We start from the raw sequence: 6,424 nt of genomic DNA on the forward strand, positions 1-6,424 counted from the left end.
ATGTCTTGCTTCACCTTATGCTGCAAGCGACAGGTAAACAAAACATGCCTGGCCCTGCCTTCTCCCAGATGACAGGCTCTTCTCTGTTATCTGTTCTTGCTTTAATCCAGTCAAATCTCCTGACTCTCAGGTTCCTGTTTGAAAAAGAAAAAGAAAACACTGTGGGCCCTATGCTATCTTCCCTGCATCTTAAGCTATCGTCTGCCTCCACCATCCAGTTTGGCGCTGGGATCTAAGCGCAGACACAGGTAGGCGTGGCCCAGGCGTGTCCGTGCGCCTCTCAGCCTATCATCTGCCTCCCGCAAGTGTCATTTTGCGCTCTGGCCAAGATACCATCGCCATGTTCCGAGCGTAGACACAGGTTTGGGCGTTGCCCGTGCCAAAATAGGCGTTCCAGGACAATGTGTTAGGAAAAAAGGGCCTTGGGTGCTCTCAATTTTAACGCCACCAAATAGCAGGTCTTAGTGCAAAAAACCCCACTACGCCAGGCATACGCCTGAGCGCAGACAGTATTCTCCGCGCAGTGCAGGAAATCCTCGCTTGGATACATTACGCACGGCAAGGATGTCTCTCTCTCTCCAACACCTCGTGCACACAGACACTCTTACCTCCTCAGAATGCCACGTTGATTTTCAACTATAGCCTACATTGCAGAAAAAACACACATTGATTTAAAAATGAGAATTCGTTTGTCTGGTTTTATTAGGCTACATAATTCCTGACCATACAGGTCTGTGGTGTAACAATAGATTACTTTAGGTAGGAGAAAGGGTAGGAAAAAATAAAAAGCAAATGTTGATCTTTTCCAACCATTAGGCTACGTTTAATAGCACCGCAATAGCCCTCTCCACTTCCATCGTCGGGGAGTGAGAGAGAGAGAGAGAGAGAGAGAGACACACACACACAGGGCATACTGTCGGCCTATAATGTTACTACCCAGCTCAACTTAAGTGCCTCACCTCCTAGTAATATCCAGTAACCTAGGCTACTGCAAAAGTTAACTGTTGAAAATTTGATGTCTGGTTTTGTTACGAGTAGCCTATAGCTGAAGTCCCTCTTGCCATCAAGCAGACAGTGACGGAAGCATGTGTCTTTATGTGCGCCAAGGGGAAAATGACGGACTAAATTGATGGGATTCAATGTATATTAATAGAAACAAATACAAAATTGCTGATTAGTGTGCTGGTGGAACGAAATTCAACTTCAAATAGAGCAGCATCACTCAGCGCGGCTCTCAGAACGCTGCGTAATTACGCGCGCAGTAGCCCCGCAGCGGAGATGCAGGAGAGAGAGCCCGAAAAGGGCATACGTCCATAACAGCATGAAAGCTGAAAAACATGGCAGTAACACCCATACATACCGTCCCCATTATTTGAGCCGTGGCAGCATTAATTACACAATTTTTTATAATGTCCTACTATGTCTAATAACTTTGTTTTGGTCGGGCTGAGTCGGTCTCGGGTCTCAGAGTGTATGTGACAACGACAGGCGAGTTGAGCTCGGTCCGTGTCTCAAGTGGGTTGGGTCGGTCCATGTCTCAAGCGGGTTGGGTTGGGTTGGATTAGATTTTTTAGGACCGTTGAGAACTCTACATGACAGCCACCAAGAAAGGAGGACAGCACTCCAAGTTGAATACTTTTATTACCACACAGATGTTTGGGCAGCAGCCCTTTTTCAGCATGTGAAATGACAATAATACACAGGTGATTCACAGGTGGGCATGAGCACGTTATTTGATTTCTATGCATGACAGCCTCACATCTCTCTCTCTCTCTCTCTCTCTCTCTCTCTCTCCCTCTCTCGCTCTCCCCATCTAGGCTATCTTTTCTCTCTCGCCCTCTTTCTCTCTCACTCTAGTCCCTCTCAGTGAGGAGGAAGCTGCTGGACGTGACGCTGTGGCTTTTATGGGCATGATCACACCTCCACAATGCTTTTGGGCATAAACATGCCGCATACGGAGCTTTGCGCCAAGATGACGCCAAGCGCAGCGGCCCGACCGACACGGCCACAATTAGGGCTTTGCTATCCCAGAGCAAAAGGGCGCTAAGGTAAAATTACTGCCGTTGCGACGATACAGCCCTGTGTGTTTCACTCTGTTTACAAAACTGTCAGTAACTCTAGATTTAATCACAAAGCACCCCAGATAACAATGACCCATTGACGTGGGCAATGGTCTGCATCGGTCGGCAGCTGAAGACGTAGTTGGACCAGAGTTGGGCCAACGTTCACACTAGCTGGGCAAAGTTGGCTCTGATGAGCAGCATTATGGTTGGACATAAATGGTTGTTATTATAAATGGTTATTATTATTATTATTGTAACGTCCGAGCGGATACGAACCTGGGACCTCTGGCTCAGCACCATGCACTGCGCAACACCTTAACCACTGGAGGTAAAGGGCCAGCCCGATAGCCCGAGTGGGAGTGAAGCCATGCATTTCTGAGCCGTGCATTTCTGACCCTTACATTATTATTATTATTATTATTACACTGTATTACATGTATATACAGTATCCGAAATAGCCTAAATAAAGCTATGGATTTTTCTCTTCGTTTGTCTTTCATCATAAGATAAGGAATTCAGACCAAATTTAGGTACAACGTGGCAATTGTTATGTGCCAACGTTGTGCCAATCGTGCAAAAACCTTGAGAAAACGAATATTTGGCCACGTGAAAAAAGAAAACTTAGCATTTGATTATTACGTTATACTTTACTATTGACGTTCCCTACCAAAAATTGTCACAAAGACTTATACTTGACGCCCATTTTTAAATATAAAAACACATTTATGCCATAAATATTATTAACATACATGATGTAAAATATATTTCTGTCTCATCGTTTGCTCTGGAGGACTGTTCAAACCATGACCATTTTGAACTCTCACTAATCTTTTATACTTTAAGCTAGAGACTTTTTCATGCTTCTGCCGGCGATAGCCAGGCCGGAGGCATTATAGTTTCGGGATGTCAGTCCGTATGTCCGTACGTCCATCTGATGTTTGATAACGCGATGAACGCCTTGAGGGAATTTCATCAAATTTGCCTCAAACGTCCACCTGGACTCAAGGACGAACTGTACATTTTGGTGGTCATTTTCCAAATCGTCACATCATAAAATATGCAGATGATACAGCAATAGGGCTCATAACCAAACAAGACAGTGAAAACAATTACATGGATGAAATAAAACTATTCACCGCCTGGAGCAAAAACAAACATCTCATACTCAACACCAAAAAAACAAAGGAAATGATAATTGACTTCAGGAGCAGGACGAGTACAAGTTTTATTGTCATATTCATAAAGAGAGTACAATGTGCTTTGTGCTCAGGCACTCTCTCTCAACCTTAAAAAGTGTGACTAATCTTTAATAATTAAAACATATCGGCATAATAGAAGAGCAATATACTTGAATATAAAAATATAAAAAATATAAAAACATAGTGGCAACATAGTGGCAACAGAATGTAGCAGCATAGACACAGGTACGTAGTCCCTGTGTCTATGCTGCTACATTCTGTTACTTCTGTGTTACTTGTACTTCTTCTGAGTACACCGGAACCGGCCCAAATTGATAATCAAGACATCCACACCGTTGACAGCTACCGTTACCTTGGAATTACAATCGACTCAAACCTCACCTGGAACACAAATACGCAGACAATATACAGCAAAGGGCAACAGAGACTACGGGCCCTATCTTCGCAACGGCGGTAATTTTGCGTTAGCGCCCGTTTTGCGCTGGAATAGTGCAAAGCCCTAAGTGTGGGCGTGTCGGCCCGCTGCGCTTCACATCATCTCGGCACAAACCTCCATACGCGTGTTTATGCCCATAACAGGATTCACAAGGTGAGATCACTCCCCTTAAAAGCCACAGCGTCACCGCCATCACGTCTGTGATGTCAGCTTCTTTCTTGTTGAGAGCAAGCAGAGAAACATAGAGAGAGAGAGAGAGAGAAAAGAGAGAAGGGGAGAGAGAGAGAGGGGGGGGGGGAACGAGAGAGGGAAGAGAGAGAGGGCCGCTGCGCAATTACGCAGTGATGTCCCAAAGCGTGCTGTAATTAGACGTTTCGTTCATAGGGATACTCAACTTGCTTTGCCCGGGGCCCACTTTCGTGAAATGATAGAAGGCCAGGGGCCAGTTAATAAACAAACGATATACATTTTTCTGTAGCGGATTGTAGGTTTTTGGGGTGTCAGCCGGAGTTTAGTCTGACAATGTTGTGCACACCGGATAGTTAGTTAGGTTAAGTTAGTTAGGTTAAGTACATACATAATTACCTGGGTAGCGAGCAGACGTCAGTATTTGATTATTGATTATTGAAAGATATTCCATATCCCAGACTGAAATGCTATAACAGAAGTGGAGTATTGGCCAGAATGACATGAACATTTGGAGACTTATTCAGCGGGTTTCTTGCATGTTGCGTTCAGGTGCACTGTAAAAAAAAAAAAAAAAAAGGCAATTCCATCGCGGGCCACACAGGGGGCGCCCGTGGGCCGCAAGTTGAGTATCACTCAAGGCTTTAACATAGGCCTACACATCTAAAAATATTTGTTTCTTTAATAGGGTAGGAATGTGTGAGATTTTACTTCTAGCCTATTTCAATAGCCTATGTCAGAATTGTCCACTCTGGTTAAGCCATTGACTGTGGTCACGCCATGCTGTGGAGAAGCTGGTCTTGCATGCGTGCAATTGCAGGGAAAGAGGTTACTGTACTGGCTGGACACTACAGGTGTTTTACCAAAAAGTGATTTGCGTTTTGAATTAGATTAGGGGAACGGGGGTCTGGCGGGGCGGGAGTCTGTGCGCAGGTTCGGCTGGTGCGGCGGTTGCTGGAGGGGGGTCCCCCCCGGAGAAGGTGGGAGCTGGACGGGTAGGCAGGCTAGGTGGTGGGTCGGTGCCCTGGGTGTTTTGGGCCGGCCATGGGGATCACAGGTTGGGGAGAGGCAGCTTTGCAGAACACCGACACAACTTTCTCAAAAGCAATCTACTGTTTCCTCACACCACAAACCTGTATGGTCGAGAATTATGTACTGTAGCCTAATAAAACCATGACAAATGAATTCTCATTTTTAAATCAATCTATATGTAGCCTGGCTTTTTTGGTAAAAGCACTGCGCCCCACCACGTCTCCATCCTTTAAATTCTCCAAGTGACTCGGCTGGCAACGTATTGACTTCAAACTACTCCTCCTCACCTTCAAAGCCCTCCACAGCCTAGCCTTCCCCTACCTGACTGACCTCCTCATCCCCCATCGCCCATCCCGTACACAGTGGCGTGCCGTCCATTAGGCGAACTAGGCAAATGCTAGGGGCGCTTGAGCCGTTAGGGGCGCCAGAGAGGGTAATTTTTTTTTTTTTTTTTTTTTTTTTTTTTACAAATACTTTTTCATGATAATAGGCCTACTATTATTTTACAATAGTAGACAAAAAATAAGCAGAACAACGTCTTAAGTCTTTAAATAATAGTGAAATCATTTTTCTAATTCTGGCTTTCTGGCTGCCTGGGCTGCAGCACTTTCACCATGGTCCCTAATCCATACCACCCCACCCGCTGCGCGGCCGCGCCCCCTTCTACCTGCTCGGAGCTTTTTCCCAGAGTGGGGGAAGGGAGCTGGAAGGTGGGTGCTGAGGGTGCTGCAGCACCTCCTGGTGGCAAGAAATGGGATTTTCGAAATTGTTGGATTTGGCTATCTTGTGTTTATACCACCAACAAGATTAAAAATCAGTTTGTGCTTCCCAGCTCTAATGTTATTATTTAGTACGCTCTCTCTTCAAAAGTGTTTGATTTTCATCATAATCTGGTTTTCCATAATATAATAATAATAAGTTCAGTGTTTATGCCTGTGTTGCTATCTGTTGTAGTCAGGGATCCACAGGCCCAAAAGCTCAAGAAAATGGGTTGAACCTGACATGGCATGCTATACTTTTTTTTTGTGTTTTATCTATTCATTTGGACATTAAGGTCCACTGAATGAGAGGTCTGCTCTGCCGGAAACCTCGCGAAAAAAAGTTGTGGCCATTTTTGGATATGAAGCCTTTATTTTTTGACCGAAAAATGTGAAAGAGTTTTTTTTCCTCAAAGTCCTCAGTGGGTTGCGTAGGCTGTCAATAAATTCATCCCAGGTACACAGAACATGTGTGTTGACAACACTAAGTTAAGAAATACACTTACAAAACCTTTCCAAATGATTTATAGCCATTTTCTATTACAAAAAAGCACTCATTTTTTGAATTTTCTCCATTATTTTCATCTTTACTTTGTTAGTAAGCAATTATATCCTGAAATATGACATCAGCCAATGTGTCATTCTTTTCAGCAGATATTATAGTCATTCCACACTAAAGATGATTAAAATCAACCCAAAATCAATGGATCTGTGGTGATTTTATTACCTTTATGCTCGAAATTCCTCAAG

The sequence above is a fragment of the Poromitra crassiceps genome (genome assembly GCF_964638095.1).
Source record: "Poromitra crassiceps genome assembly, chromosome: 17".
NCBI classification, from domain to species: domain Eukaryota; kingdom Metazoa; phylum Chordata; class Actinopteri; order Beryciformes; family Melamphaidae; genus Poromitra; species Poromitra crassiceps.